Genomic DNA, 24,825 nt, shown 5'->3' on the forward strand with positions numbered 1-24,825 from the left:
ACATCAAGAAATGAAAGTGAAGATTACAAAAAAAAAAAAAATTGCTCTCAGCAGTTTAGACCTTCTGAAGGTCATGTAGAGAACCACTTACCTGAAGTTTACAGCAACTCTGATCTCTCTCTGGTTTTTTTGTTTTTCTTTTTTTTTTTTTTTTTTGAGGGAAATCATAGTTGAGTTTTTTTTCCTTAATACACTTTCTGCTGCTACTTTCTATGTTATAAACAGCAAACAAGTGCGTTTAGTGTTCATGATCTCCAAGAAGCAGACATATCCAGCATTACATGGGATGTCTTTCGTGTTAATTGGTATTTCGGTGTCGTTTCATGAAGTAAGGTTTAGTCGAGCGCTCGCCCACGTGGAAATGCACTTAACGCTGCTGTTCTCTGTGGGTTTCTTGTGTTGGAGCCTTTGCAAATTGAACTCCCTTCCTAAAGCTGCACAAGCACTTTTCAGACACCAAAGGAGGTGAATTTACTAAAAACCAAGGGATCTTGGTGATGGGATGTTAATTTATTTTTATCGTGTCCTGTGAGCTCTGAAAAGTATGATAAGTAGTAGATGACAGGGAGTCATAAGGAGATGTCCTTAGCAAGGAAGAGACGGACCCCACTTCTCAGCCTTGTAAGCTAAGAAAAGGCTACCTCCTTCTCCATCTTGGTTTTGCACATGGCTTCCACCTGAACTTGGATGGTGTCCCTGTGATTTGGAATTGCTGTTTGGTTCCCCTGCTGTCTCCACCTGATGGACCCGAGAGGTCGGGTTTCAGGTGGCCTGGAGTCAGTACTGAGATGCTGAACTCGGTGACTGCTCCCTCATATGGTGTGAACAAAACACTGAGCAAATGAGGGCATCACGGTCTGTGAACGCTCAGTTACTGACCAGGGGGCCCACATGCACCTTGGGGAATACAGACATCTGGGTTTCTCCCTCTTAGGAATGCCATAAAAATCACCAGAGTAGCAGGACTCCAAATGTTAACCTACTCAAATTTCTTTGTCCAGAAAAATGACTTCTCCAAAGCCCTTGAGACTCAGGGGAGGTGGTTGACGTTTAGGCTGGAATGATCTTGCTGCAGAGATGACATTACACCAAGCCTTATCACTGTGTCTGGAGTATATTAATGTCTTATAAGTTGTGACTGAAACATGCCTTATTTTCCATGCCATTCCCAGTGGTTGGCTGTTTTTTACTTATTAGTTTTTTTTTTTTTTTTTTTTTTAGTTTTTATTAGTATGGTAGTTTCCTTAGTTCAGCCCTTCAACAGCTGGAGTTGATGTTCATTTCTGCCAGCACCCTGTAATTCAGCTTTCCTCTATTTTCCCTGGGTTATGTGAATGATCTCAGCACACACACCTGACCGACAAGATAAATATATGCTTAGAGTTTCTGTATTTTACTCATTTTTAGAAGAAGCCAGCGAAGGGAGACCTATTTCTCACGCTGTTTTGGACTGTACACGTGATGTTGAGTGATTTGCCTGGTGGTTAAGATCGTGGCTCTCATTACATTGCAATACTTGGTGGTAAACGAATGAAATAGTGCCCACTGGCATAATTATGGATGCATTTGTTGTTCTATGGTTTTCAACATTGCTTTCATATGCGTATGTGTTTGATTCTGCCAACAGTTGGGCAGAAATCTCTTGTCCGTCTTCCACGGATAGAAACTCAGGTCTAAGCAAGTGAGATGGTTGCCAGAAACATGACCGTGGGCTCTTTTTCAGTGGTTGTCTTGTCCGTCGTGTGCACAAGGCTCACAGGAGATGTGCCTTCCCGGAAGGAGTATAGAGTGACAGAATCCATATAGGAACGCAGGCAGGGATACACTTCTCTTTACAGCAAAGCGCATTGTGGTCTTTACTCAGGTATCAGAAGGTGATGCATGAACGTGATGGCACTTGATTGTGCTAAAGTATGTCATAGAGTCTGCATGTTATCTCAGTCGGTCATGGAATATTCGAGACACATAAGGAGAGCGCTAACCCCTGGCCAACTTCCTGATGCTATCTGAGTTGCCTCCATCACTGTCCCACTAAGTGTCATGTGTCTGAACTTTCTAGATGCCTCCTGGTGTTCTTTAAAAATGTCCCGAGCTGCTTCGGTGTATGAGCAGTTTTTCATGTTCCAAGGACATGATTCTGCATGAGCAGTCTGCTGTTATTTGGCAATTGATTCAAATTATAAGTACATCTAGACATCCTATATGGGAAATAAACATATGTCAAGATATATTATAATGCTTGTGGAATCAAACAACGATAGATGGGAACAGGGTATTATTCCAACGTATAATAGAAGTAAGGGGAATTGTGTGCCCACCAATAGCATTATTTCTCTTTTCACTGTATCACCCTAGCCTTCTACCTCCTGAATCCAGCCTTATCTCTTTGGGTTGTCAACCAAAGCGTGGGCTGACAACTAGATAGCGTTTCCTCTGTGCTAGGACCTGTTCCAAGTGCTTTTTATATATGAACTCCATCATCTCAACCACCGTATCCAGTACTTACATTCATATCGGTTTCTTACGCCTGCTGGAACAAATGACTGCAAACCCACTGGCTTAAGACAACACACATTTATTATCTGACAGTTCTGGGGTTCAGAAGTCCAAAGTGAGTCTGTTGGCACTAACATCAACATGGCGGCCGGCTGCATTTCTCCCCAGGTTCTAGGGAACAGCCTGTTTCTTGGCCACATCTGCCAGGGGTTGCCATATTACTTGGCTCCTTGCCCTCTTCCTCTATCTTCAAAGTCACTGGCTTGAGTCCTGCTCATGCAACCATCTCCCCGGTTCCCTCTCTTCTGTGTCCCTCATTCACTTATAAAGACCCTTGTCATTCCATTGGGCCCACCTGGATAATCCGGGATTGTCTCCCCATCTCAAGGACAGCTGACTAGCCACCATAATTCTATCTGCAGTCCTTATTCCTATTTTCCATATAATGTAACATAGTCATAGGTTCTGCGGATTAACGCACGGGCATCTTTGGGGTCCATTAACTCCACCTACCGCACAGTTATGATCTTCACAGGTGAGGAAACTGAACTCTGAAGGTTAAAGGCCTTCACCCATGTCGTAGGGTGGGTCTGTGATGGAGACATGGGAATGTAGAGCCAAAGAGTGACGCCTGGAGGGCATGGTTGTCTTTGCACTGGGCTTGAGCTCAGATCCTTGTGAACCCAAAGTCAATCGGTAGTTACCTTTTGACCTTCTAAATGAATGAGCAGGTACAAGGCCATGAGTTAGCCATGGAGGGTTGGGAGCAGAGTGCAATTAACATGGACAGTGAAACAATATTGAACCAAAATATGAAGCCTGACTGAACAATTTTGGTGTCATAGATTTTTGTGCGCGTGTGCAAAGACCAGGCACCAACTTTCTAAAAATCCGAATTTAAAGGGTGCTCTTCTCTTCCTAGATGACACAGATATTTCACTTGAATTGTCAGGAGAAAAAGACATCTAATGATTATCCAGACTCAGAAAATGGAGGCCATGGGAAAGCTCACGATTTGTCAGGAAGCCCCTCGTTTCTCCTTTGCAAGCTCTTTGATCGCAGCTTAAGACCTGCGTTAATTGCTTAACATCAACTTGTAAATAGTATTTCCACAACATGAATGGAAAACTTTCTCAAGTAATCCTTGTTGTTTTGCCGATTGTGGCTTTTATTTTAGATATTCAATTTTGCTGATGTATTTTAAGAACTCAATTAAATTACAGAGGGATTGATTTGAAGTCAGCAACCTCTTTATGTTAATGCTGCCAAATATCCTTTAACATAAGAGTGCTAAGAGGCACCAGAAAATTTAAAGCTCAATTAACACCGAGAGGTTATATTATTGAATTGTTTCAGCTCTACTGCACAGAATGCCGTAACACTGGAAATATTTTATATCCTAGTGGTGAAGAGCACAGAATTTAGAAGGAAACAAATGACGTGAATCCTGACACTACTTCTGTCTTCTTGGACAGGGGTTAACTGCTTGGGCCATTTTCTTCTCTGGAAAATGGGCCCAGTGGTGTCCCTCTCACGGGATGGGGCAAATGAGAAGACCAGGTCTTCCGACTGGAACTATGTTGGCATGCGGCTGGGCGACAGAAATACTTGTTTATGTAAAAAAGTTTTGGTAATTAGATAATTTTTAAAATTTTTTTGTGTTTATTTATATTTTTGAGATTTTAATTTTAAAGTTTATTTATTTTGAGAGAGAGAGAGACAGAGCGTGAGTGGGGGAGCATCAGAGAGAGAGGGAGAGAGAGAATCCCAAGCAGACTCCATGCCGTCAGTGTTGAGCTCCGTGCAGGGCTGTATATGAGAACTGTGAGATCATGACCTGAGCTGAAATCAAGAGTCAGACGCTCAGCTGACTGAGGCACCCATGTGCCCCTAAAGATTTTAGTTTTAAGTAATCTCTACATCCAACATGGGGCTCAAACTCACAACCCTGAGATCAAGAGTCACACATTATACCGACTGAGCCAGCCAGGTGCCCCTGAATGATAGTGTTTTAAAATGAAGACTTTATATGTTTAGAATGGATTTAAGTCCACAGCAAAACCGAGCAGAAGGTAGAGAAATTTCCCACGTACGTCCTGCCCCTGTACATGCATAGCCTCCCCCATTATCCACACCCCAACCAGTGTGTGTGTGTGTGTGTGTGTGTGTGTGTGTGTGTGTATGTAAATATATATGTAAATACCTATATGTAAATACAGCTATATATTTACATATACATTTTAACCAAGGATGAACCTACCATTGACACATCATTATCACTCTAACTCCACGGTTTATATAAGGGTTCCCTCTTGGGGTTGTACATTCTATGTTGTGCACAAATGTATAATGACACGTATCCCCCATTACAATATCATACAGAGTAATTTCATTGCCCTAAATTTACTCTCTGCTCTGCCTATCCATCCCTCCCTCACCCACCTCAACCCCATGACAACCACTGATCTGTTTACTGTCTCCATGGTTTCGCCCTGTGCGGAATGTCATCGAGCTGGAATCATACAGCCTTTTCAGATGGACTTCCTGCACTTAATAATGTGCATTTAAGATTCTCCCCCATCTTGTCCTAGCTTGATTGCTCACTTCTTGTGAGCCCTGGGTACTATTCCATTGTCTGCGTGGGCCACACTTTATCCATTCACCTAGTTAAGGACATCTTGCTTGCTTCCAACTTTTGGCAACTACGAATAAAGCTGCTGAAAACATCCACGTGTGGGTTTTCGTCTGGACGGAAGTATTCAGCTCCTTTGGGTAAATACCCAGGAGTGTGATTGCTGGAATATAGATGATCTGTCATGTTCCGTCAAAGGGAAGAAGCCACTTCTTTTCTTGACTTCTGAAACGGTTATGTGCATTGAGAATGAGAATGCACTTAGCAAAATTATTCTTCCGAAGGCAGTGACAGTGTGTTTGCCAAAGGGATTAATCAGACCTATTTTTAGCGTCGCATTTCTAGCATGGAAAACAAGCAAATAAGAGGAGGCGTGTGGGAGTGCAGACCAACCCGCTGACATGGGTTCTGTGGCTGAGGATAGGATAGCAGGCCACCCAAACTCTCTGATGTCTACGTTCACGATCACACGTGTCCGAGTAGCGAAAGTCTACCATCGCAAGCTTAAAGGACTAGACAAACATGATACATCACTGATGTCACAGAAAATTACATCTGCTCCCTTGTCGTCTCCTTTCTTCTCCCTAAGCATAAATGTTTTCCACATCTTTGCAGCCTTACCCTGCATAAGCTTCTCTTCCGGGGAAAACGTATGGGATTTAATTTTCTGTATCTGTAATCCTAAAATTGGAAAGTTAATCCCACAGTGCCATTCTGATAAACCACGGAGTTTTCATTTGCAAATTCGAGGGTATGGAAATTGTCATAGATTGCTGATACCTTTTGTATAAAAGACCAAAGGGCAAGAGGATGTCTGTAATTCTGAACGAATGCGGTGTCTCGCATTTTTGCAGAACAGCCGTAATGCATTCTTCTGTGTTGATAGGCAGCTACATTTAATAGCTTCTTTTCTCCACTTTTCAGAGTCATCTTTGTGTTTCTCACCCCGAGGGGGATAAGCAGTGTAACCGGTTGGGTATATACGCCGTTTTCTCACCCAGCGTTGACGTTAGTTTTGCCTCTGCCTGCCTCAATGAGATGATGGCGTGTGTGGAAATGCCAGCGACGGTGGTAGCAAGGTCTGCCCTTTTGCCCGCGTTGCATTTTGGGGTCCGCTTCCTGCCACGTAGCATGTAGCATATCCATTGACTTTAATTTGCGCTTGTTGCCAGACCTGTGGTCAGGTTCATTGGATGTTGTGTTCTCTAAAGGTGTACATGAGGCTCTTACCCAGGTTTAGACGGGAGACCTCAGCCTGAGTGGAAACACTAGAGGTCACCAGGAGCCCTTTAGCCACATGATGGACAGGACACGGCTCACTCTCTTGAGCTGACTGGATGACATAGATGGAAGAAAGTGGCCATATTTTATGGTTTTGTAAATGTTTATTTATTTTAAAAGAGAGAGAGAGAGGCAGAGCACGAGTGGGGAGGGTCAGAGACAGAGGGAGACCGAATCCCAAGGAGGCTCCACACTGTCAGCGCAGAGCCCGATGTGGGGCTCAAACTCACGAACCAGGAGATTGTGACCTGAGCTGAAATCAAGTGTCAGACGCTTACCAGACTGAGCCACCCAGGTGCCCCAAGTGAGGACAGTTTAGAGCTCAAATTGTTGGCAAATATATTTTGTTGTGCCTTCCGTATACTCACCCTCACTCCTGGGTCCATCTTATTTTTCCGTGGAAGTTTTCGCTTTTAGCCCTGTTTCTTAATTGCTTTAATTTAATGTATTAGATGCATCTGTGCCAGATAAACAAGAAAAGCAAAAGTACTTGATGACATGATGTATAAGAAGAATGAGATACTACACAAAATATATTGAGTCAAGCTGTGTCTCACTTTGGAAAGTGCTTACTTTGATGTAAACAAACTGCCTTCCATAGAGAGTGTTCTCCATACTTCCCGGGGTATGTATATAAAGCACGTAATCTTATGCTACCAAACCATTTCCCTTGCTAGTTTACTTTTTTAAAAAACTTTTTGCAAGTTTATTTATTTTGAGAGCGAGCGAGAGAGAACAGGGGGAGGAGCAGAGAGAAGGAGAGAGAATCTCAACACGGAGCTCGAACCCCTGAACCATGAGATAGTGACCTGAGCTGAAATGAAGAGGCAGATGCTTAACCCACTGAGCCGCCCAGATGCCCCTCTAGTTTACTGTCTAATGCAGGTCCTTGTATTACCTGCAGGGCTGTTTTTGTCAGAGTGAGACAAGTCATTTCTGTGGTGGTGGACAATCCCACGTTACTCTCTAACCGGGTTGGACTGAACACACCCAATGATCTTGTTACGTCTTCCAGACTCTATGCTCAGGTGAAGTTCTCTCTGACCACAGGATTCCATCCCGTGTAGCAAAGCACTGTCTTTTACGCTCCTCCTCAGGAAACAGAGGAAATTTAATCTGGAGGAATTCAACCCAGACAATAAACACCGGGCACTTTACGTATAGTGGAGTGAGGACTGAGGACCCAGACTGAAAACTAGTAATTACATACATTTCGCTTACCACTGGCTACACAGCCTTTTCTCTCCCCTACGTCCCCTGGGTGAAAGCCCTTATACAAACCGATATTGGAAGATTCTTTTTTTTTTTTTTTTTTTTGAGAAACTGAATGGGCCGTGGAAAGAATCCCATAAATGGCATTTGAAGACCATTTGAGTAAATTGCTTTTTCATTGTACAGAGGTCCACCTGCTGAAAACCCCCATTTGGAGCTTATTCTCAAATGAGAAAAGATACTCTACCACCCTACATATTCTAGTGAAACCCTTCATAAGAGAGTCTAAGGATAGCCAATAGAAAAAAGTTATCTGGAGGGAGTGCACAAAGCATCAAATAGAAAACACACACTCAAAAAATCTCTAATCTATAACTTGTGTGGGAGAAGCCAAACTATTGATCCTTAAAGCAAACAAACAAACGAACGAAATGAGAATCCCATGAAAAAGTAACATAATAGCTTTGTTGTAAAGAATTGGATTGGAAAATAAATATGAAGAAATTTCTTGTTGGTAAAATCTAAGGAGAGAGCGATGGGAAAGGAAATTAAAAAGAATTAATTAAAATTCAGCCTGGGAATTTATCATACGCGCAGTGATTGCAGAAAGAGGTAGAAATGACTTACAAGTAATTTAATTTTCCCCCAGCATTGAAAGACTTACGCTTCCAGACTTTTGTGGTGCAGCAGACGCCCAGCCCATGAGTAGAATGAACCTCACTCCCCAGCACGTTGTCGTGGGATTTCAGGACAGTAGCCACATAGACAAGATGCTGAGAGCTTGGGATCCTCACAGCGTTGGAGGGGCGTATAAAAAGAGAGAACAACGTAAATAATCAAGAGTTAGAATGCCCCGGGACCCTTCAAAGTCTTTACCAAAGGTTCTGAGACAGAGGAAAAGATTCACAATAGTAAGAAAAACCAGTTGACAACATGGAGCTCTATCCTGAACCAAATTGTCAATGTGAAGTCAGAGTAAACTTGCACTCATGCAGGCTCTCAAAAGATTGACCTTTCATGCACTCTTTCTCAGAAAGCTGTGTGATTCCGTCTTCCTTCAAATGGCAGAGTAAATAAAATGCAAAGAGTTGGTTTCCAAGAAACCATGGACTCCGTGGAAGATGGCGGAAGGAATTGGGTCCCAGATGAGTGCAGGGAGCAGATTGGGACAAAAAGGATCCTAGACAGAGAGAGACATGGAGGGAAAAAAAAATAAACAACAGGAAATAGGCATTTGACCCTGTGCACATAGTACTTGGGATGGGCTCCGGTTTTGTGGGAGCGGTTAGAAAAATCGAACAACAGATCTAGAGAAAGCATGAAAATGAAAACCTGAAGCTGTTACTGAATAACCGGTCACCCACATGGAACAGGTTATTCAAGGAGGGAAATTTTATGAGCTGGGTTCCGAGTGACCGTGAATCGCCTGGTTACGACAATGTTGATACTAAAGAGTGATATACCCTAAATAGCGTTGTAAGGATATTGGGATGTGGGGTGCAAAGATGGAAATGGGGTACTGGTGGTCACCCGTAGAAAAATTTTAGATAATATCCAGAAATAATATGTGAAGAAATAGCAGCATAAAAGTATTATTTAGAACTACAGTGGAACCTATTTGGAGAAGAAAAGGGCAGGGATCTGGAAGTATCTCCTGAGGTAGATTTGGTCATGGTGGGCATGTATCTTGGGGCAGGGATCTGCTGTTGGGTGTTATTGGTGCTTATACTTTGGCTTTTATGACTTCATGCGAGTGTCTGTTGAAACAGTGCTTCCAAAAGAAATAAAATAGGGCCCAAATTGCATGGCACGTGTGTGTGAAGATCCCCATCAGAAGCGCCATTTTGCAAATGTGGCTGACCCCGCACATCACCTGGAGAACTTAAGAGCTGACCCCAGAGAGTCTGGCTGACTTGGTCCTGAGTGCTGTCTGCACAGTGGGATTTTTCAGGGTTCCCCAAGGATTCTCTATCACAGTAGAAATTGAGAGGCACGGATCTAGGGTAGAACAGGTTATTGCTTTAACTTAAAATCTCACCCATTATTCCCTTCGCCTGGACACAGTGCCTTCCCTTAAAAACCAAGGCTCCAGACTGAGCAAATTTCAGTACTCTTGTTTTTCCCCCCCTCTATTTTGTGATGTGTTCTTTAGAGAAAGCCTGTAATCACTTAAAAATGACCTAATGTTTTCTCTCAAAAGCTTTCTATTTTCTGGTTGTTTGAGTTTTTTTTCCTTCTTTTTTCTCAAGTCACAGAATGTTCTTGTTTTGGAGGGCTTTGCCTATCCTACGGAAAGCCCGTTGTGCACAGTCAATGGCACCATTCCGATGTCATTGTTACATTTTCTCCTGTTTCTGTGACCGCACATGAGGTTGAATTAAATACAGTTTTCTCAGTTTGCATTTCCCTGGTGGGCATCCCAGGTGGCGTTTGTGCGTTCCGCTGGTCTCATTCCATGAGGCCCTTTTACTCAAGGGCCAGGGACATCATTACCGGCACCAGAAGGTCAAGGATGCTGGTATTGAAGCAAAATTTTCTTTCATTATGACCTGCTCTTTCCCCAGCTGCTATGGTGGGAAGGACTGAGTTCCTGCCTATGAGCGTTGGTGATTATCAACAGCACCGTTTTCCTGTCTTTTCTAGCGAGCAAGGGCTACCTTCCTTCAACGTATCCTCCACCTGTAGGTCTGTTATCCAACAAGAAGCCAGTGGCTTCCAGAAGCATTTATGTTTGAGTCCCTTTTATCCTAGGAGAAGCTAACTCATTAAACCATGCAGTGCTGGCATTTAGGTCTGGCCCAGTGACATGATCTTAGTCTTGAGTCTGTTTCTCTAATTATTGATGGAACAAACTTGCTCATTTGTTCCCTGTCTCTGCTAAAGATACCTGTGGTCTGTGCTGCTTGGAGGTCCCTGTTCTATGATCTGGAAAACCAGAGTATTTCCACAGAGTTCTCCTCTGATGGCAAGCTAGGTCTCTATCGTTCCTCTTCCGATTTTCCTTTGACCTTTTCTGAGTGTAGGCTCCCCAGTTTTTCTCTTTTAGAGTATCCTTAAAGCTAATGCATTCTTAATGTTCTTTAGTGTATTTCTATAAGCTCTTCATTTGTGAACTAAAGTGAAACACACGGGCACCAGAGTGGCTCAGTCGGTTAAGCGTCCGACTTTCGCTCAGATCTTGATCTCGCGGTTCGTGGGTTCGAGCCCTGCATCGGGCTTGGTGCTGACAGCTCTGTCTGCTTGTGTTCTGTCTCTCTCAAAAATAAACATCAAAATGAAACACCAAAAATGTCCTTATTAGGACTGAGGCTTGTAATTTTAATCTAGTCAAGAGGGGAGCAGCTACCCTGTCACACACATGTGCACACACCCATAGAAGTGAAGCTTGTTTGTTGATACATACTGAAGCCATTTATCTGGGCTACCCTAAATTCAATATGTTCTCTAACGACCTAGTTAATTCGAAGGACATACTTAATAGAGGGAAATTGTTTCCTATTTGTTGTTTTAAGATCTCTGTGTTGCAGTCAGCCCACGGTGCTCTAATATTTGAAGTTGCGGTAGGACGTCTTAACACGGAACCTTCCGCGTTGGGACATTTCCACTTGGGGGAGTTTGCCAGGTGATGATTTCACATCCGGATTTTATAGAGGTGTGTCCCACATCCTTTGAGTGACACTGTCTGGGGTGGCCAATTGAAAACATGCACTCACAGACTTGTTAAGAGATAATTAAACATGGGGGAAATAGAACAGTCATGGCAGAGGATTTAATTGGGCTTAATTGGGTTCGGGGGAATAGGCCACGGTAAAAGAATAGCTCTTAATAGGAGGTCTGAAAATAGCCAAGGAAAGCATTAATTGCAGAAAATCTGTGACATCTGATTACTGTAGTGAAAAAAAAAAGACGAACCTTTTTATATCCTTCTGTATAGAGGAGGAGGTGACTGGGAGAAAGAAATCTTCCCACACATATATTTAAGAAGAACAAGACGGAGCTCCAGATTCAAAAGGGACGGTGGACAGGCTCCCTGTACAGGCAAGAGATAGACCCACCCTTTTAGAGTTTCAGGACTTTGCCATTTGATGCGAAACACTCTGGAGCTTATATAACGTTGAGCCTCTCCTGATATTTTCTCTGAGAAATGGAGCATGAGGTTAAGAGGACAGGGATCCGGAATCACTCCTGGTCGTGCATGTCTCTCATCAATTCTGTTTATCCCTGGGATTCTTTCTCATGGCTTCATAGAAGAGACACCCCTCCTCGCCCCGCCCTGGGTACACCGCATCCAATTTAACAGTCCTTTATTTTCAAGTTGTAGGGTTGACTTTTAAGTGCCTTGGTTCAGACAGAGAAAGACCATGTGGTTGGTGGAATGTCTCTGGAAGTTATCCAGAGATCATCCCCATCTCCCCGGGGCACAGATAGTTGTTCGGTTCCTGGATGATGGAAACTCCGGTGTTGCTCTTAGTCGTTTGCTGTGGGCACAGCTTTGGCCTCCAAGAGGTCACGTTGATGTGGTCCCAGGGTCCACCAAAGTGTGTCCAGGGAGGGGCGACCGGGAAGATGTCCTTGACCTGGGAGGATACGACCAGAGCCAAGCAAGAGCTGCAGGTGGAGGGAAGTGTCATTAATTTTCCTGGTGGACTGACGGTAAGGGCAGGACTTCCCAAGGGAGGGAAGGAGAGCAGAAAAGCTTGAACGAGATAGTTGTGTAGGTGCTGTTCATTCTCCCGACCACATCTGCCTTAGACGCGGCAGACAGCGGGGCCACAACATTTGCTGGACCCACGAGGTCAACGTTGCGGACTAACTGGTCTCTACCATGAGGTAGTTCGGCCATCAGGGGTTCTTAACCATGAACACTTGGGGTGTCTGTGTGTGTGTGTGTGTGTGTGTGTGTGTGTGTGACTCCTTTGTCAGCTTGGTGAAAAATACACACTTTTTCTAAAAATAACACTTTTAAGTCTTCTTTTATTGTTTTTTAAATGTTTATTTATTTTGAGAGACAGAGCAAACAATGGAGGGGAAGAGAGGGGGGAGACCAAGAACCCCAAGCAGGCTCTGTGCTGTCGGCAGGGAGCCCCATGCAGGGCTTGAACTCAGGAACTGTGAGGTCGTGACCTGGGCTGAAACTTAACTGACTGAGCCACCCAAGCGCCCCAACACTTTTACGTCTTTAAAAAAAATTTTTTTAACATTTATTTATTTTGAGAGACACAGAGAGGCAGAGCATGAGCAGGGGGGTGGGGGTGGAGAGAGAGAGATACAGAATCTGAAACACACTCCAGGCTCCGAGCTGTCAGCACAGAGCCCACGCGGGGCTCGAACTCACAAACTGCAAGACTGTGACCTGAGCTGAAGTCGGATGCTCAACCAACTGAGCCACCGAGGCGCCCCAACACTTTTAAGTCTTAAAGATAAATAAGCTTAAAAGGAAACGAGTTTTTTTTAAAAATGCTTATTTATTTATTTGTTTATTTATTTTTGAGAGAGAGAGGCAGAGAGAGAAGGAGAGAGAATCCCAAGCAGGAATTGAGGCTTGATTCCCAAGAATCATGAGACATAAGCCAAATTCAAGAGTCAGATGCTTAACCGACCCAGCCACCAGACACCCCTAAAAAGAAACCAGTTTTGTTGAAGGAGTTATCAAGGGTTTCTGATACTACTGAGTGTGTGTGTGTGTGTGTGTGTGTACGTTACACTACATCTGAAATCGAAGAAGCACATACCGCATCTCCGTTCACATTTCCTTTTGTAAAGCCTGCATCGGTGCCTCGGGATTTGGTCAAAGGTGGGCGATGGGCGTGAGACTCACCTGGTTTCACCGTGGTGGGCAGAATTCCTGGGTGAGAATTCGTGTCGGTGAAAGGCGGGGTGGGGGGAATCTAGTGGCTTAGGGTCTCCCTGTCACTTTTGTTTAAGAAATGTTAGGGTCTCAAGAACAGTTACTGATGAACACTGTTTACTGCCTGTCTTGGCAGAACCCTTTCCATTTGAATGACTTTCACCTTGTGATAATGTTTATAAGGCTTTGGGGGTAGATGTTTATAAGGAGAGATGCCACTCCTCCCCTCTTCTCTCTCCTCTCCTCCCCTCTCCTTCCCTCCCCTGCTCCCCTTCCCTCCCCTGCTCCCCTTCCCTCCATTCTCCTTCCCTTCCCTCCTCTTCCCTCCCCTCTCTTCTCCTTTCCCTTCCCCACTCCTTCCCTTTTCTCTCTCCTCTCCTCTCCTCCCCTCTCCCCTCCTCTCCTCCCCTCTCCTCTCCTCTCCCCTCCTCCCCTCTCCCCTCCTCCCCTCTCCTCTCCTTTCCCCTCCTCTTCTCTCCTCTCTCCTCCCTTCCTCCCCTCTCCCCTCTTCCCCTGTGCTCCCCTCTCCTCTCCTGTCCTCCCCTGTCCTCTCCTCTCCCCTCCTCCCCTCTCCTCCTCTCCCCTCCTCCCCTTTCCTCTTCCCTCCTCCCCTTTCCTCTCCCCTCCTCCCCTCTCCTTCCCTCTCCTCTCCTCCCCTCCCCTCTCCTCTCCTCCCCTCCCCTCTCCTCCCCTCTCCTCTCCTCTCCTCTCCTCTCCTCTCCCCTCCCCTTCTCTCCCCTCCTCCCCTCTCTTCCCCTCCCCTCTCCTCTCCCCTCCTCCCCCTCCTCTCCCCTCCTCCCCTCTCCTCTCCCCTCCTCCCCTCTCCTCTCCCCTCCTCCCCTCCCCCCTCCTCCCCTCCTCCCCTCTCCTCCCCTTTCCTCCCCTCTCCTCCCCTCTCCTCCCCTCTCCCCTCCTCCCCTCTCCCCTCCTCCCCTCTCCTCTCCCCTCCTCCCCTCCTCCCCTCTCCTCCCCTCTCCTCCCCTCTCCTCTCCTCTCCTCTCCTCTCCTCTCCTCTCCCCTCCCCTCCCCTCCTCTCCCCTCCCCTACCCTCCCCTCCCCCCCTCTCCTCCCCTCCTCTCCCCTCTCCTCTCCCCTCCTCCCCTCTCCTCTCCCCTCCCCTCCTCCCCTTTCCCCTCCTCCCCTCCTCCCCTCCTCCCCTCTCCTCTCCTCTCCTCTCCCCTTCTCCCTACTCCCCTCCTCCTCTCTCCCCTCCTCCCCTCCTCCCCTCTCCCCTCCTCTCCTGTCCTCCCCTGTCCTCTCCTCTCCTGTCCTCCCCTGTCCTCTCCTCTCCCCTCCTCCCCTCTCCTCCTCTCCCCTCCTCCCGTTTCCTATCCCGTCCTCCCCTTTCCTCTCCCCTCCTCCCCTTTCCTCTCCCCTCCTCCCCTCCCCTCCCCTCCCCTTTTTTCTCCACTCCACTCTGCTTCTCTCCTCCCTCCCCATCCAGATGTGAGAGGAAGGCTTTTAAGGGAAGCCTCTTGTCCCTGTTCCAGATCTCAGAAGCCCCATTCGTGTCCTAGACATGGAAGGTCTCATCTCTGTTAGCTTCTGATCCTCAGGCCGGTCTGTCACGTCTGTCTGTAGTGTGTCCATTTCTGGGGAAGAGTGTGTTTGCACACATTACTTCTGCCATTGGAGGAACACAGAGGACACATTTCAGGGAAAGGGTAGGCAGATGGTGCTCAACACTGAAGACAGATCTGCCTTTCCTGGGAGCTTGTGCAAGAGTCACACTCAGGAGGGAGGGTGTGTGGAGAAAGGATCATTTTGTAAGGAGGGGAGGAGCCCGACAGCTTCTAAGCCCATCGCCTTGTCATCAGAAGTGACCGCACCGTCAGAAACCCGTGAGGGCAGACCATCAACCTTCAGAAGAAACATCACAGGGAAATAGTAATTTCCATAATGGAGGGTCGTCCATACAAGCGGGAGCGGCCTCCACTAGGAGATGAAGTATCCGTAATCCTGGAGGCAAATAGGGGACAGGCTTCGGAGGAAAAAGAGGGCACTCCTGCCGGGGTTATGTCAGATTGAAGTGGCCCTTGGGTCATGGATGGTGTCTTGGGATACGTTCCAAAGACACTCTCCATTCTGGGTGGCACATAGCTCATAAGTAGGGGCTGTATGCCGCACTTTCAAAGCTACTTACTGAAGACGCACAGAGACATGCCTGTCGTTATCGCCCGAGATGGTTCCAACCTGGGAGCACACACAACTTGTCCACACTAACCTCCAAGTGTCCTAGGAGTCAACCATCTGTCTGCACAGCCACCATATCTAAGGTACCAACTCGAGGCCACACTGGGCTGTTAATAAATATGAAAAATATGAAAGTCTTTTTTTTTTTTTACTCTTCTTTTGCAGGAGAATTCATTCAACTTCGTCTCTATCTTAAACATTTCCTTTTACTGATTGAAATTATTTCTGCCCATCTTTTCAGTGAGGGGAAACCCTTCCTATGGTTAGTCATGAGTGCCTGGCACCTGGGATTATTTCTGCCCATCTTTTCAGCGAGGGGAAACCCTTCCTATGGTTAGTCATGAGTGCCTGGCACCTGGGATTCCTTAACTGGCAAGCAGACGTGCAGGCAAATTTATTCGAAGAACTGCGTCAGAGTGCTTTTTTTTTTTAAAGTTAATTTTCATTGAAATTGGCCGAAACTGGTAAAGTGCCAGAGACTTTACCATGTTCTACCTCTGTGTCAAACAGGGAACCAAGATGGCGTGCTTGGGTGGCTCAGTTGGTTGGGTGTCTGACTTTGGCTCATATCGTGATCTTGAGGTTCGTAGGTTTGAGCCCCGCATCAGGCTCTGTGCTGACAGCTCGGAGCCTGGAGCCTGCTTCTGATTCTGTGTCTCCTTCTCTCTCTGCCCCTCCCCTGCTCGTGCTGTGTCTCAAAAAGAAATGTGTTAAAAAATAAAAAATAAAAAAGACAGAATTCCTATGGGTAGAAACCATAGGGGCTAGATCATGGAGCCCAAAGGGAGTTTATGTCAGAAACATGAGTGTCGCTGGTGGTGAGTGTAGAGAGAGGTTTACCGTGGTACCTACAGGAGCTAAGCTAAGGTCAGCATCAGGGAACCTGACCTTGCTAATTCTTCTGCTGTTATGCATCCTATCCCTTCGCTTAATTTAATAACCTCTGCTGAGACCTTGTGTTTTCCCACTGTAAGTATTAATTATCTCTGGTCTGTGCCCTTAAATTGCTCATAGTCTAGCAGTGAATGTAAACATTTAGGAAGTAACTATGACATAATGTGAATGTTCCTTCTGGTATTATCTTTCCCACTCTCCATAAATCTTGGTAAGCTTGTATTCACATTCTTGAATTTCAAAGCTTAACTCTTCTCTTCCTATCTTGCAGAATCCAGCTCTCTCTCTATACCTAAAATTTTCAATGCATGTCTTAGACATTTCATCCCAGGTTCCATCCTGCATCAGCCCACATTCCCACAGGAGATGGAAATAGACCACGTGATTGCTTAATAATAGTAATTTCAGTACAGGCTTGGGGCGCCTGGCTGGCTCATTCCATTAAGCGTCTGACTCTTGATTTCAGCTCAGGTCATGATCTCACGGTTTCGTGGGTTTGAGCCCCACATTGGGCTCTGTGCACAGACCTCGAGGAGCCTGTTTGGGATTCTCTCTCTCCCTCTCTCTCTCTGTTCCTCCCCTGCCCGTGCTGTTTCTCTCAAAATAAATAAATAAACTTAAAAAAATATCTAAATACGGGCTTTATCGCATCAACTGGGCTGTAGACTATGTTCAGATGGGAATTGGATTGACATTTCTTTATATTTAGGAGAGCGGCTCCCTCAGTGAAAGCATTTCTTAGAACCTCAGCAAGTAATTATTACTTTAAAAAAATGTTTGGGAGAGAAGGCGGGGAGGGGCAGAGGGAGAGAGGGAGAGAGAGAATCCCAACCAGGCTCCACGCTGTCAGCACAGAGCCCCAGTCGGGGCTCTAACCCATGAACTGCGAGATCATGACATGAGCCCAAATCTAGAGTTGGATGCTTAACCAACTGAGCCACCCAGGCTCTGCCCTTCAGCAAGTAATTATAATTAGCGAGCATTTCCTGGGAGGATACTTCTTGTTCTAAATTTACATATTTGTATGCATATGTATATATGTTTATATGCATTGATGCATACGTGTATTTATAGACACTATATAAATATATGTCTGTTTTCACACACACACGTATGTTCCATGTGTTGGAACATACCTGCTCATGTCCATGAGTCACATCCTGTACCCTGCCCGTTTTATACAGAAGCAACTGGAGTCCCTGACGGTTTACACCCTTCTCTGGGGTTGCTGATGGAGTTTATATTAAAGCCTGGGTTAAGAGGTAGACGGCATGAGCCTTCAGATCATGTTCCTGCCCAAGCCCCAGAAGGCCCCCAACTATTCAACACGCGGGCAGATCAGTATGATGACGCCTTTCCATGTGTCTGTGAGGCTTGCTCTTCACATAGCTCATGCTTAGAGCCCTCTGTTTGGATAAGCAACATCACATACAACTGGTTTTATTGATTATCTACAACATAAAGGGCACCGAACAGGGTACTGTGGGGGTTTACAGAAAATGGAGAAGGCACAGTTTCTGAAGCTAATGTGCTTAATATTTCAGTGGCTTAGTTTGGAGACACACATGTACATGTATATTTCACACTACATTATTAATTTGGATTGGTAGACTTGTATGTTTAAAAACTTGCCTATATGTCACGTACAGTGGAATACTTGTGTGGAACATATATGTCATATGTAGACATATGTACTATATAAATGTAAGCAATGTGTGTTACATTTATACACACTACGTATGTATAAAAATTTTAAGAACAAACGCTTATGAAATAACTCCATATCCTTAGATAGGATAGAAAAAGAGTACATCATTTATATAGAACAAATAATACAACAAATCAGTCAATATTGCATGCAAGACAGTCTTCTTCCCGAATCTCGATGGAGACATCAGGTGAAAGAAGTTGGTGACATATTTATCCTGCTAATATATGTTCTCTGGTATTGCAAAATGCATTTCTTCAATTTTTTTTAACGTTTATTTATTTATGAGACAGAGACAGAGCATGACAGGGGGAAGGGCAGAGAGTGAGGGAGACACAGAATCCGAAGCAGGCTCCAGGCTCTGAGCTGACAGCACGGAGTCCGCCGCGGGGCTTGAACTCACGAACCGCGAGATCACGGCCTGAGCCGAGGTCGGCGGCTTCACAGACTGAGCCAGGCAGGTGCCCTACGAAATGCGTTTTCCGCGGGTGTGGCTGTAAGGCAATTTCAGCTGCTTCTGACACAACAGACCTTCCCTTGTTTCTCCCTGTCAGTTATCTCACCCAAGTCGGGTCTTACCGCTTCACTGGGGGACTTTCTGCTTCCCACCAGCTTCCCTATTTCATGGACACTCCGTGTGGAGAATAATAGGGTGAGGTTTCAGAGAATCAGCAGGCTGAAGGCATCATAAGAGGCCACTTCATCCAAGCCCTCCTTGTGTTGTTCAGGGGGCTGAAGCCCCTGGGCGCTAAGCGATGGGCCACAGGTCACCTGGCTAATTAGTGACCAGACAGGAGCACTGGCACCTGAGCTGAGTATTCATTTTAGTCCTACTGCCAGGAACGGGCTGTGTCAGCGGATGGCCTGGTCCCTGGGGCTCGTAACATAACTTTGGAAAAAAACCAGTTTGTTTCTCCTTCAACTTTTAAATCTGTTTGGATGGTGCGTGGGGACATGAAGGTGTGTTAACATTTAACATTTGCATTTTTCAAGAATCACGTAAATACCTAAATTATATGCATTGATTTAAAAATAAAAATTTGGGGCGCCTGGGTGGCTCAGTCGGTTAAGCCTCCGACTTCGGCTCAGGTCACGATCTCGCGGTCCGCGAGTTCGAGCCCCGCGTCAGGCTCTGTGCGGACAGCTCAGAGCCTGGAGCCTGTTTCAGACTCTGTGTCTCCCTCTCCCTGACCCTCCCCCGTTCATGCTTTGTCTCTCTGTCTCAAAAAAAAATAAACGTTAAAAAATAAAAATAAATAAATAAATAAAAAAATAAAAATTAAACACATATGCTGCTGTCCGATGACAGAATATGACACTATCGATTTCTGTGTCTATCCATGTGTGTGTTGTTTCTACCCTGTCCTGTATCCCAGACGCAAGCAGAGTTTGGCTTTAAAAATGCCGTTGCTCTTTTTATATTATATTTCATTTTTTTAACGTTTAATTTCTTTATTTTGAGCGAGAGAGAGAGAGAGAGAGAGAGACAAAGAGGGGAAGAGAGGCAGAGGACGAGAGAGAGAGAGAGAGAGAGAGAGTGAGAGAGAGAATCCCAGGCAGGCGCCTTGCTGTCAGCACAGAGCCTGATGTGAGTCTTGATCCCACCTACCGTGAGCTCATGACCCAAGTGGAAATCGAGAGTCGGAGGCTTAACCAGCTGACCCACCCAGGGGCCCCTCTTTTAATATTTTAGTACAAATAAGCTCTAACCAATGCCCTGTTTAGTTTTATACAGTATTATATAAATAAAACCACGCCATGCATATTCTTCTGTGACTTGCTTTTTATTTTGGCGATTTCTCCACTTTGATACGTATGTCCGTATTTCATTCATGTTTCACTATTGGGTAGGATGCTCTTTGCATGTGCCAACCTTTATGTGTCCATTCTCCTGTGAATGCACATCTGTGTTATCCTCCTGTGTTATTGCTCCTGTGACTATGTCTGCACGGGGACACTGTTTTGTGTCTCTGGACACACATATTAAAGAAGCTTGAGAGCAGAGACAGAGATGATGAACACCGGGTAGTATGTGTATGTCTCTCCATGTGTGTGCAATTAATCGGAACCAAAGTCTTCCTTGTGGTTGACTTCCCCATGGCACAGCAAACTGTTCTGTAATGGGAAAACACTAATTTTCACCAGCACGTATAAGTTTTCTAGTTGCCTTACGTCTTGGCTCAACACTTGGTACCATTTGACTTTTCCATCTTTCAGCCATAATGACTGAGGTCAGGCCTCCTGTCCCGTAAGACCCTTGGCAGATTTGAGGACTTACCGTATGGAATTATGGGAAGGGGCATCCACCAAAGGTGGTATTTAACTTAGCCTGAATACCTTGACAAATAATGGTACCAGTTATTAAAATGTAGGGAACAAAAGTACAGGGCCAGTTCGACGGGATCAAAAATGAGAGTTTTCTGAACACCACAAGGTAATGTAAGTGAGAAGGTTCTGGAGACATGACACTGTGACTTTGAAGATGCAGGACCAAGTTTGGTGACAGAAGTCCACCCGTAGCCTGCAGATATTTGCAACTTACTTGATTTAGATTTGGAAATAATTTTTGGTAATAGCTTAATTAGACACAGAAAATCAAGCATTTAATGACCTTTCCGTCCGTGCTGATCTTTGTGTTTGCTAAGCACAGAATGTGAGTGAGGAATCGAGCCGTACTCTTAAGGGTAGTTTCATAAGAACGTAGCTTGTAGTGGGCTGGGGTCATGTCTTCATCCACCACTGTGTCCCCATCGCCTATGAAGCTGATCTTTCTGAAATGCTTCTCGACCTGTGATTAGGTTTTGCTGTGGCTATTGTAACATCCTGTTGTCCACAGAGTTGACTCTAGAAAAACCTTTTATCCCTGACCTGATTTTTGGGCTACAACTGTTGAGTATCTTTCTATCCAGCCAATTTTGACTGGACCATATGGAAGCCATTAACTCTCTCTCCCGTGTTTAGTCCGGGTTCTGTGGATCCTCTTGCTGGAAACTCCAGTTCCTTTTCCACTGTGGCTCAGGTGTGTTCCTAACCCATTAAAGAACAGACGTGGGCAGGCAGGCGGTGGTGTTGATTGATGCCCTGAGCCTGCAGTGCAGCATGAAACCACCTTCCAGATTGTATAGTTGGCATCTTTATTTACTGTCCGATTACTTTATCTACATCTGAGCTTCATGGTTCAACATGGTACATTTTTGTGGGATCCGATTGTCACAAGTGAAAGTTCATAGATGAATGAGAAGTGAATGTGCTGTAACGTTCGCCAAAGACAATAGATTGTAACCTTGCTCACCTAGGAGGTAAGACAAGAATATTAAATATATGCAAAAATATGCTAATTGGCTGATGGCTGGCATTGAGTGAACCTTGGTAGGGATTGACAAGTGTGTGTGTGTGTGTGTGTGTGTGTGTGTGTGTGTGTGTAGGCTGCACATAGTTGGAAGAATGGCTATCCTCAGATTTCGTAGTAAACCCTATGGAAGGATTGTTGTACAAGCTCGTTAACTGGGCAGGGACCACAATCAGCTGTTCTTATTCCCGATGCTCATGAGGTCAGATGAACGTGATTCTTCAGAGTGTCTCTGGACCCCAGCCCTCCGTGAATCTCAGGCCTCCCCCGTAGCTGAGAGCCTCACAGAGGAGAGTTGTTTCTGGCTCCCTCCCCCCACCTTTTTTTTTTTTCCAAGTGGAGTGGTTGGGCTTTTGAAGATGTATCCAGAAAGTTCTCTGTCTTCTAACGTATTTGTCACCACATGGAATCATAAAGCTTTGAACGCCCAGGGGGTCGGGGATGTGCTTTTATTCCTCGTTGGGTTCAAGACACCAAAATAAGTTTGGTCGAGACTCATGTTCACGAAGTACATATTTTAACATGAAACCGATCTCAGTTTGAGTGATGCGCACGTTGGGGAGAAATGTATTGCGACTTTTATTTTGACCCATTTATATTCTGAAACGCCTGCACAGCGTGAGCTTTGTCTTAATTACAATCTCAGACAGAATAACCGCCCTGTAGAGAATCGTTACAAAAGACCCTATCAAGTTATAAATCATGCCGAAATGCCACCATTAGATATCCCTTTTTCTGCAACCTTTGCAGAGAAAACATGCTATAAAGCTGTTCTTAACTCTCAAATCCTATCTGTTCAATGGCATCATTTTTACATTTTTTCATTACAATTTTTTATTCAGCTAATTCGCTTTAAATTTTTTTAAATGTTTATTTTTGAGAGAGAGAGAGAGAGAGAGCAAGTAGGGTAGGGGTAAGGAGAGGGAGACACAGAATCTGAAGCAGGCTCCAGGCTCTGAGTTTTCATCACAGTGCCTGATGAGGGGCTCGAACCTACAGACTGTGAGATTATGACCTGAGCTGAAGTTGGACACTTAACTGACTGAGCCACCCAGGTGCCCCTCTACTAATTCACTTTATAGTATGCCCTTTTTATTTATAAAATATGTATAATATATAGAAGATTATATATAGATATATGTAATGTATAATGTATTAAGTATATATATGTTATATGCATATATAACAACATTTCACCCCTTTTGAAATATTTTCCAGTGTCTGACATTTACATGAGAGGACTTTTATTTTTTTAGTCCCCAAATATGTTGGTTGGTTGAATTTATAGGGATTTTTTTAATCATGATGATGATGTGTGTTTAATAGATTTACTTTTGAATTCTGTATTACTTGTAATGCTAAAACTTTTAAAGTTGTCAGATATTTTAATGTAACACACACATACACACATACACACACAAGCATATTACAAAGGTTTTTTTTCAAAATAGATTAAAAATTTTTTTTTAACATTTATTTATTTTTGAGAGACAGAGAGAGAGAGAGAGCACAAGCTGGGGAAGGACAGAGAGAGAGAGGGAGACACAGAATCCAAAGCAGGATCCAGGCTCTGAGCTGTCAGCACAGAGCCAGACATGGGGCTGGAACTCATGAACTGAGAGATCACGACCTGAGCCGAAGTCGGCCACTCAACTCAGTCACCCAGGCACCCCTTAAAATACATTTTTTAATGTTTATTCACTTTTTGAGAGACAGAGACAGAGCGTGAGCAGGGGAGGGGCAGAGGGAGAGGGAGTACAGAATCCGAAGCAGGCTCCAGGCTCTGAGCTGTCCGCACAGAGCCTGACGTGGGGCTTGAACTCATGAACTGTGAGATCATGACCTGAGCTGAACTCGGACGCTTAAACGACTGAGCCACTCAGGCTCCCCACAAACATATAATGTTTAAAATGTACCCATGGATACCTAAGTCACTTACATGGCCCCAGAATTCCATGCTGGATGGCTCAGACTGTGGTCCTCACTCTGGGGTCGTTTAGCAATAACTGGAGACATTTGTGATTGCTCAAATTGGGTGGGGAGGTGTTACTGGCATCTAGCAGGTGGAGTCCAGGCAGGATGCTTAACACGCTACCAGGCACAGGACATCGCCTTTCGCAAAGAAGTACGTGGTGCAGAATGGCAACGGTGCTGAGGTAGAGAGACCATGGGCTTCAGATCAGATTACTTTTGTGCAAATTAGCCCAATTTCAAACAATGAGGAAATAAGTAAGACAGTCCTGAACTGATGAACATTACCTATAAGGTGTTCACATGTCCCCCAACACCTTCTCTTAGGTCCTGCTGGTCCATGATCTCTCTCTGGCCCTCAGAACCCTGTGGGGAGGTCGGTTTAGGCAGAGGACAGGCTTGATCACTGGGCTCAGCGTGAACTCTAGGGCTGATCCCATTGTGTACTCTTAACACGCATGTGGCTTGTAGATCCTCTCCGTCCTGCTCGCCACACCCCATGAAGAAGGTTTGACACACCATTGACCTACATTCCCAGCAGCTCAGCTCCCTTCCCTCAGCTCACAGAGGTAGCCTTTTGAGGACCTGAGTCTCTCAGAATCACAAATTAATGGCGAGTGCATTTTTATTCAGGTCTGATGAACTTGGCCCAGGAAGTCATAGACTATGGAATTTCCCCCAGAGGTGGTATAGCTCCATGACAGTTCCAGCTCTGATAGGTTTAATTTTTTTACGTTTATTTATTTATTTTGAGGGGGGCCAGAGAGAGAGAGAATCCAAGCAGGTTTCCACACTCAGCATGGAGACCGATGCGGGCTCGATCCTACAACCCTGAGATCATGACCTGAGCCAAGACCAGGAGTCGAATGCTTATGTGACTGAGCTATCCAGGCATCCCACCGATAGGTTTAATTAAAAGAAAAAAAGCTCGTTGGCATATTCTCCTCCACTGTGCACTTAACTGGGTGCTTATGGTCTAGTCCAGAAATAACCTGAATTGCCCACAACATCTTTACAAACGCATTCTCTGTTTTCGAGTTGAAGAACACTCTATTTAAGGATAGGATTCCTTGCACCACCTAATGTAATATTTTCTGTCCCTAATGGAGCATTCACAATCCTTTCCTGCTCATGCACAACATTCCTTAATGCCGTAAGAGGAACGATTGATCTAGTGAGAGTCATAAGATCTACATCGAGACAAGTCTGGGAGAACAGACTCAGTGGGAGGGTAACTCAAA

The 24,825-nt window shown here is 45.1% G+C and overlaps 1 protein-coding gene across 6 annotated transcripts in view; it reads left to right on the forward strand.

Moving 5' to 3' along the window:
• Positions 1–24,825, forward strand: part of LOC145714208 (neuroligin-4, X-linked) — a 312,054-nt gene that overhangs the window by 48,627 nt on the left and 238,602 nt on the right. The gene's annotated exons all lie outside the window — the stretch shown is intronic.

This window comes from Panthera onca, chromosome X (assembly GCF_046562875.1).
Source record: "Panthera onca isolate mPanOnc1 chromosome X, mPanOnc1 haplotype 2, whole genome shotgun sequence".
Taxonomy (NCBI): Eukaryota; Metazoa; Chordata; class Mammalia; order Carnivora; family Felidae; genus Panthera; species Panthera onca.